This window comes from Salvelinus sp. IW2-2015, linkage group LG11, assembly GCF_002910315.2.
Source record: "Salvelinus sp. IW2-2015 linkage group LG11, ASM291031v2, whole genome shotgun sequence".
Taxonomy (NCBI): domain Eukaryota; kingdom Metazoa; phylum Chordata; class Actinopteri; order Salmoniformes; family Salmonidae; genus Salvelinus; species Salvelinus sp. IW2-2015.
The window spans coordinates 44,911,155-44,920,820 of NC_036851.1; the positions used below are offsets into that span (position 1 = coordinate 44,911,155).

General features: G+C 39.7%; 1 long non-coding RNA gene across 1 annotated transcript in view; it reads left to right on the top strand.

Annotated features, from left to right (window-relative positions):
- Window positions 1-3,894, top strand: part of LOC111970459 (uncharacterized) — a 4,906-nt gene extending 1,012 nt beyond the window's left edge. Inside the window, exons 2-3 of the long non-coding RNA XR_002878121.2 lie at window positions 1,763-1,916; window positions 3,812-3,894. This is a non-coding gene — a long non-coding RNA (uncharacterized lncRNA). The remainder of the gene's footprint in view (window positions 1-1,762; window positions 1,917-3,811) is intronic.
- Window positions 3,895-9,666: the final 5,772 nt, after the last annotated feature.

Below are 9,666 nucleotides of genomic sequence, written 5' to 3' on the forward strand. Positions count from 1 at the left end.
CGTTGAGGTGTGCCGGTCCGGAGGTCAGGCGGGTGGTCTTCCCGTCTTTCAGTCTCTTACTGCAGGCCGAGTTAGCATATCCTTCGTTGTTTTTCGGTCACTGTTTGACGGCTTGAAGTAGTGTTGTGTTGGAAGGCGGGTACAGCTTACTTCAGTTTTGCCTTTTATACTCTTTCTCTCTCTTGCATGGTTCTCCATATACAGGATATTTGTGCTTCTCTTTCCGCTCCAGCATCAGTCATACCGTTGTGTGCATGAGTCAGGATTTTGGATTCTGTTGCAAGTGGAAGCACCGGCCCGTAGTGGACTTCTACACGGGTCGCTTGTGTTCTCGTGTGTGAGTTGTTGGTCTTGTGTTGTTGTTGGTCGTGTGTGTTGTGTTGTGTGTGTGTGTTGTGTGTTGTGTGTGTGTGTGTGTTGTGTGTGTGTGTGTGTGGTGTGTGTGTGTGTGTGTGTGTGTGTGTGTGTGTGTGTGTGTGTGTGTGTGTGTGTGTGTGTGTGTGCTGTCTCGGAAAAGTGCACTTGCTCCTAGCAGTGGAGTCTCTGTTCCCCCTCTCCATAAGTTCATTCGTCTGCGTTGTCGTCTGAATAGTCGTCGTCAGGGTCCGAGAGAGGAGAGAAGGGAGTATTGTAGTATCCCATTTGCTCCGTAAATGATATATATCAGCCGTCTGTTGTGTATGTGACAGCGGTACGTATAGAAACAAAGGGAGAGGCCCTTCGTAGTTCCCAATTGTACAGTCATCGTCTGAACATCGCATTCGAATGCTCTGCAAATTTCTCTGCGTTTTCGTCATCGTCTCTCTCTCTTCCTCTCCAGCACGCTCTCCTTCTCTCTCTCTCCTCTCTCTCTCTCAGTCTCCTCCCTCCTCTCTCCTGTCTCAGTCCTCTCCGGTCCTCCTCTCCTCGTCTCTTCCTCGTTTGCTCTCTCCTCCTGTCCCGTCTCGTCTCTTCTCTTTGTCCTTCCCCGTCCCTCTCTCTCTCTTCTCCTCTAGTCCACGCCGGGTGACACACACACAGCACCACACACACACACACGAACGATGACAGACCACAAAGCAGCACAGATCACACCACAGCGTGTGTCACACACAGACACACAGCTACACACACAACAGCACAGAGGAGGAGAGGTGAGAGAGAGGCCCGCCGTGGCGCTTGCTTCTCCTGGCAGTTCATGCCAAATTAGGATCGTTTCTTCCAAACATCTTGGTATTCTCTGCGTCGTACAAAAACCACACGAATCTTTCGTCAACTTCACAACATCCCTCCTGATTGCGCACAAATGTTATCCCATTCCAATTAGATTAATTAAAAATATTTGCAAAGCCACAAGAATGTTAAGCCCCTTCATTTAGGCAGAGGGTGAAATATATGTCTGGTGAATACTGAGAACACACACAACATGGTCCTCTCTTTCTCTCTCTCCACACGTGCACACAGACACACACACACACACACAAAGGCCCTTTGGCAAAATTGTGTGATTTAAATTACACAAATGCTGAATTAAAATTGTGGTATTGGTGAAAGCTGAATTAAAATTGTGGTATTGGTGAGTGCTGAATTAAAATTGTGGTATTGGTATTTTATTTTGACCACACACACAAGTATTAGCTGTAGTATTGCTTAGTATACAATATAGTTCACATACTTCAAAGACATAATAGCTCAACTTTTAAGAGAGTACTCTGCAACGATGCAACATGAAAACCTGAAACAATAACTTTCTCTCTCTGTATCTCTCTCTCTCTCTCCCTAGGTGAGTACTGGCGGTCGTTGAGGGCGGTGGCCCACACAGTGGATCAGTCATACATGCAGGCCCAAGGACACAGTCTGAGACGTGGCTCAGAGGACCACAATGACACCGTCTCTGCCCTGGCCTCTCTCTCCATGGCCAGCCTCACCACAAACAGGTGACATCACTGACACCACATAGGAAAAGCACTGACACTATGTAGTAACAGCACTGACACCATGTAGTAACAGCACTGAGACTATGTAGTAACAGCACTGACACTATGTAGTAACAACACTATGTAGTAACAGCACTGACACCATGTAGTAACAGCACTGACACCATGTAGTAACATCACTGACACCATGTAGTAACATTACTGACACCATGTAGTAACAGCACTGACACTATGTAGTAACAGCACTGAGACTATGTAGTAACATCACTGACACCATGTAGTAACATCACTGACACCATGTAGTAACATCACTGACACCATGTAGTAACAGCACTGACACTATGTAGTAACAGCACTGGTACTATATAGTAACAGCACTGACACATGTAGTAACAGCACTGACACATGTAGTAACAGCACTGACACCATGTAGTAACAGCCCTGACACTATATAATAAGAGCACTGACACAATGTAGTCTTATATAATATCAATATAATATCATGTAACATGAGATTAGATTTAAAGTGATAGTTTACTCAAAACATCCGCAGACAGGTAACATCACTGACACCCTGTAGTCTCATATGATTTTAAAATAATATAATAAAATATCAAGTGAAGTGTTATGACATTAAATTATAGTTAAAGGGATGGTTCACTCAAATACATATTTAGGTTATTTAGTTATTTTCAGCAGCATCTGGCTAGCATTGGCTTTCCTGGACTGAAAGCTAATGGAATCATAGGAGGCATTTTCTTTACAACAGTTATTTCTCTACAACAGCCTACTGTAGGTATGTGGAAAATCATGTACATGTGTACTACGAGTGAACCACCCCTTTTAATATGTATTAGATGAAAACTTTGCCTTACATSTTAAACATTAAATCCTTAGCTGTCAGCTGCATCTCGTCACCCTGCTTTAGATTAGTGATCATTTCCAACACCAGTCCCTAGATCAGCTTTTGAACCAGAAGATTAATCAATTAGTGTTCTAATTGTATTTTATGGGAGACAGTGTGAAAACTRAAAGACACAAAAGATGCAGCACTGTCTCTCTCCCTTTAAAGGTGCAATATGCAGATATCCGCCATTTCCTGGTTGCTAAAATTCTACTAGTTTGACTAATTTCAGTTTATGTGACAAAACAAGCAATGTATAGTGTAGAAAACATTGTACAATCTAAACCTCTGTGAAATATCTTTTCAATTACKAAAAATATTGTATTTTCAGCTGTTTGAAGCTGGTGTAAAAAGGTTTAGAGTGGGAAGCGTAGAAATAGCGCACATTGAACCGATCTACCGCTTGTAAGACTTGCTTTCAATGACAATGACAGATCTATAACTCACATTTTTATATGAATTTGGACGGGTTGCCCAAAAAGTTACTTTAGTTTATTTAGTTAATATTTTCTTAACTCTATTTCTTGAACTAAATTGTTGGTTAAAGGCTTGTAAGTAAGCATTTCACAGTAATGTCTACTACACCTGTTGTATTCGGCGCCTGTGACAAATACACATTTATTTTATTTGATATTGCAGCGTTAAAACCCTATTTAAACAGGAGTTGTCTACAACCACATGAAGATAATTGCATCAGTATGCTCTAAAACTATTTGCAGCATCTGTGTCCTGTTGAAATATACTACAGTGATATATATATGATGGTCTAATTCCCCGGGTGTCGATGATGTGGAGGTCGATTAAGGCAGCCCTCTGCACCTCTCTGATACAGAGGGGTTGGGTTAAATGCGGAAGACAKATTTCAGTTGAATGCATTCAGTTGTACAATTGACTAGGCATCTCCCTTTGTTTTATACTGCTGTAATACTACAACAGGTTATATATTAGAATGGTATACAATTCCCCTCTCTCCTCTCTCCCTCCTATTCAGGACACAACCAGATGAACTTAGTGGAGGGACAGAGACTCCATGTAGACAAGTGCACTTTCCAATAAACCTATCACACACTCACACACACACACACACACACACACACACACACACACACACACACACACACACACCACAACCACACACACACACACACACACACACACACACCACACACACACACACACACACACCACACACACACACACCACACACAAACACACACACACACACACACACACACACACACACACTGTGATCCACTCGGCCTGCTCACTGTCTCCAGTTGACACTGTACAGACCATATCCTGACCACTATAGGCAAACTGAGTAGCTTCCGCCTCACACACTCTTACACCTCATCAGAACACAGTTCTACTGGCCTTACTACGACCACCCGCCTGCCTCGACCGCAACTCAACCGCACACTGATAACACATCCCATTAACAGGGTACAGGAGGACCAAGAGAGAGGAGAATGAACACTGTCTTCATGACATGCCTCTGCATGCCTCCCTTGTGTGTAACATTGTGAACCGCGAGGACACAGAAGGAGAGGAGTAGCAGACCTGAGCATAAACTGGAGGGGTGAAAGATATACCGTTATAACCACCACCGGGGGGGAGGGGTTAAGACTTGACTTGTAGCATGAAGTGACTTGACAAAGACCAGCTACATGACTGGCTGTAAGCAGAGTCTCTCTGGGGAAGTGAGCTACTTTTTTAGCCATCGGTCACAGGTTACCGCGGCACATCGCCAGGCCAACAGAACCGAATCACACAGAGAAGTAGGAAGTAGTCCCACGTCCCCACAGAAGTTACTATGAAGGAGAACAGACATCGCACCCTCACCGGGGGACACTTACTGACTTACTTATTGATAATGTCATTTGAATTTATGTGACGCCAACAAAATTAAGAAAAAGAAAGAAGACTGGGAATTTAGTTCAGACTTTTTTGCACTTTGTATTTTGTAATGTAAACCAAAGAGAAAATGACAGAATGGACCATGWTGAAGCTCTTCTGGGATTGACAATAAAACATGTAAATTATCATACTCATGTTTTTAAGCTGATTTAAATATTGTAAGTTTGATTTATTGCGTATTGTATATCAAATGTCAATACATAATAGTCATGTTTTTTCAGTAGCAAATAGAGAAGGCCTAGAACCCTATGATTCAGAGATTTTCTAGTTGTTTTTCTTCCAATGCAAAAGTGGGGTGTAAGACTCCCTCTCAGACAGCACTTAAGGAAAAGATGAAGCCCCAAAAAATTATTATTTATATCTCAAGTTGATGGCATCCTCGTTCTTTGTCATTCTAATGATAACATTTCTTAGGAAATGAATCCTATGACTCACTGAGACAATTCAAGAAACTACTTGTTAGTGAGAGAGGAGTCAGATTAAACGTTCCAAAGGTGTTTCAGGCAAGGACACACACACCGCCATYCGGTCCTACTCTACGCTCAGCCACACACAAAGTTTTTATGCATATGTTTGTAAATCACTGCATTTACATGTTGTCAGCAGGGTATTTCAACGTAATGAAGGTAAAATACAACTAATGGTGCTGGGTTCAAGGCAGATTAATAAAACAGTTGAACTGACTTCATAGTCTTAAACTATGACTGGCACTTAAAAGCTGTCTGTTGACTTCACGGGACTCAAACAAAACACAAARGCACTTACAATGTCTTAAATGTTGGGATTGTGTTTTAGTAAAATAACCAATTTTTTTAKATGTCTATTCCACTCTGACAATGCCTTTTTTCTTTAAATTGTTGTTCTGTTGTGATTTCACAAAGACCAATTTTTTAACATGTGGATTTATTGACATGCCTGTTGTATTTGATAGGCTGGATTTTTTTATGCTTAGTTTTTTACTATGAAAGACAAGTGAACTAGGATTTGTTCACATCAGATTGTCTACCACTCAATTTACAAAAAAAGTCAGGTATTTTTGTTCCTGGACCATACTGCAGTTAGCATATAACATTTGAAGTTAGCACTTAGTTGTTGGAGTCAGCTTGTTAAGCTAGCTGACTATAGTATGTAGAACAATTGAACACAGGTTGAGAGAAGACAAAGTTAAAAGCCTTCTGTGAACAGCATCCCATTCGTAAAGTGGTATGGCCTCTGAACATAACTTCAAAGACTTTTGTGAATTCCTGATTGTATTTGTATTTAAACAGAGGTTTTTGTTATTAATATCAAAAAAGATGGATTAAAAAACTGCTTACATTTCTTGTTAGCACTTTCCATTAAATAATGATTTATTTGTTACCCATTTAATGTTATTGCAGTGCCTTGCTTATGTATCGTGTTAAAATATATATATATATCTGACAGTGCTACAGATTAATTTGTACTATAATGTTGTATTGTTCCAGTACTTTTTGGGGCTTTATAATATACATTATAGAACCAATACTTTACATGACAAGACCCTGCAAGAGGTGTATGGTATTTGACATTGACATGGTGAAAAGGTGATTATTGGTAATGAAATTTGACAAAATGGCCACCATGTATTATACATTTTCTTTCAGAAGGGTTCTGTGTTATATTTTATTCTGGTTTAGGTTTATTTCTGCTTTAATTAAGTACTTTTGAGAACATTTATGTTCTGTATATGTAAATACATTTTGTTGAGAGTCGACAAGCCCTTTAATTGTCTTAATATGATTATTGCACTGTTGTAGAATAGATAGTTACCTGTAGATATCTACTGAGACCAAAATACAGATATCCTCCTATGTGCCTTGAAATATAGTGACAACCCTTTTCTCACTTTGTCTCTACTGTTTTTTTATTTGTACATGTAAATGTATAGTGAGAACTTGGCATTTTAGTTTTTTCTMCTTTTTTAACTGTTTTCCTCAATAAAAGGGAAATTAAGTTTTCTCAACATACATTTTTTCCTGAAGTTTATATATTTTGTATCCCTTTAAATATTGCCCATTAATTGTATTTAATGTTGCCCTTACACCAYGCACTCAGCTATTTTGGGAATGTAAAAACGCATGACTTGGTAATGTAACACAGTTTGACACAAATCTTGGTTCCTGCCTTGCATTGATACAAAAGGTATTGCAGTTCACGTATTTGTTATATATAACTTAAAAGACATTGTCTTGTCTTCCAATGTACTCTGTTATACATAATGTACTCTGTTYTACATAATGTACTCTGTTATACATAATGTACTCTCTGTCATTGTGTGCATAGTGTTAGAAGAGTTGCTTCGAGACAGAAAGATGGAAAGTGTCTTTGAAAATTGTCTTGATCAGACTTTCAGTGGTATTTTATCAAAACTGTTTTTATTATTATCCACAGAAGCTCATGTAATGAAAAGCTGGTCACACAATCTGCAAAGAGAACTACAGCTGAGCATGAGGATAAAACATATTGACCAACTACATTATCTGGAGACAGTATATCAGATATTCCCACTACCTACCATTACCCAGTAGCAACCAAATCAGAATTTATCACATTGTAAAAAAGTACAGTTTACAATTTTCATTATACTCTCAAATTACTGATAGTATATTGCAGTATTTCCTTAAAAGTATCTTAAAGAGAAATTCCAATGAATTACTAAACTTACAATATTCAAACTATATTTTTATCTTACATTTAAAAGTACTACACTGTTACTTAAAACTATAAGTACAATGTTACTTAAAACTATAAGTACAATGTTACTTGTATATACAACAATGTACAATGTCACTCCTAATTGTATCTTTACTTTAAGAGTGTCCAAAGAATATGTAATATGTTACTCTGATCCTACTGTATTATCACGTAGTTGTTTTGCAAATTAAGTTTTCATACTTAATGTATCACAAACCTTGGGTTTAGTGGAATCTGTCCACTATGTCTAATCTAACCATAGTCTGTGCATGCTACAAAACTGTGTGTACTACTGTACTCATGTGTTGTAGGGAGCCAGCATAGATTATCGCTTATTACTTACTCTGATATAAAGTCATTGTAATGTAAAATGTAACCTTTATGAATAAGCAATTAGCATGTGCACATGCTAAGTCCACTCGCTKTGAAAGGACATAATGCAAACAGAGAAATACATGAACACAGGCAACAGACAAATCAAGCAGACACATTTATACAACGGTTGGAAACATGGCAGGCTTRTGTGACTTTTCCTACCCATCAAATGGAGGTGGAAGAGCCTACAATTATTAGCTTATTAGCATCTTTGCTGTAAACATTCATTGGGCTGGGACCACCAGCTATCCATCCCTTTGGCATCATTATTATGGCCATTATTGTAATTATCATGATCGTAAGTCATCTCAGTTGTCAAAGAATCTTCCTCTGTGGAGTCTTTGAAGTGGCGTATAAATTGCGGATCTTCGTCATGCCTCAGTGACAGTCACATACTGCAATAGAGCATTATAAAACGGTCTGTCTGTCAGGCTGCATTATAATACTGTCTGTCTGTCAGGCTGCAAAAGGAGAGTCGACTGGATATCTGTCCTTAAACCAATGCATGSGTTCGCTCCAATGCCCATGTCTGTGGGCCAGGGCTTCCGAAGAAGGAGAGATGGGGTATGCCGGGGAGGGGGGACACGACAGACCTTTTTAGATGTAAAGAGGAGTCCATTCGTTAGGTGTCTGTCCTAAAAGGAGAAATAAAAAGAAACAGTGACCTGATGCAAGTAACAATGTTTTAGTTTGTTCATTGAAGAAACGGACATTGATGTGCATATTTTTGTCAATATAGGAAAATAATATATATAGAAGTCGCTAATGTGTAGTGTGTGCAAGTCGTTTTCCCAAACAAACACATAAACCAGGAAACAAAGCTAATTCCTCTCACACAGTGTAGAACAAAGCCCACAGTGCTTAACTTCTGCCTCTCTGCTTGTTAACAGCAAACTATCCAATTGTCTGTAAATTATAGTGCAGACTTTCCACGCTGAGGGCCAAAGAGACAGACATTGGCTCCCAAGTCGGTACTCTTCGCGTTGACACGAGAGATGAAGAGGGAATAGAGAGAGAGATGTACGAGCCGAGCAAGATGCTAGAGGATGAGAGGAAAGAGCAGAGAGAGAGAAGCCAGAGAGCAATGAAGAAAGAGAAAGAAGAGAGCAAGAGAGAGAAGCAATATCCAGTTTAGCATGTGTTGTTGTGGCTGTCACTGTGGACTATCACTATAATACACAAATTGCACAAGAATTTGCTTGCTTATCTCGTGGTACAAACGGGGGTCTATGCTACAGCAGCGGTAATAACAAGTGTGTGATCTTAGCGTCACTTACTATAAGTAAAGGTAGATCACCCTCCTATACACTACTGGTTTGGGCAAGAGCCTCCTTGGATTTGTTTGTCTCTCTCGCTCTCTCTGTCTGCAACAATGAAAATGCTATAGTGCGGGTTATTTACAAAAGCAACTTGATTCGCAAATACTATTTGGTCACACACACACACCACACACCACAACCACACACACACACACACACACACACACACACACACACACACACACACACACACACACACACACACACACACACACACACACACACACACACACACACACACACACACACACACACACACACACACACACACACACACACACACACACACACACACACACACACACAAGAGACATTTTTAGTCTTCATTGACCTCATCTGTAAGGTTTCTGAGACAGAAGCCTACTCATGTTAGGGATAGTTCAGCGATATTACATACTTATGTGTTTCCTCTCTAAATATGTAACTTCTCTGAACTATCCCTTTAACACATAGATAAATATAAACGCAACATGTAAAGTGTTGGTCCCATGTTTCATCATCTGAAATAAAAGATCCCAGA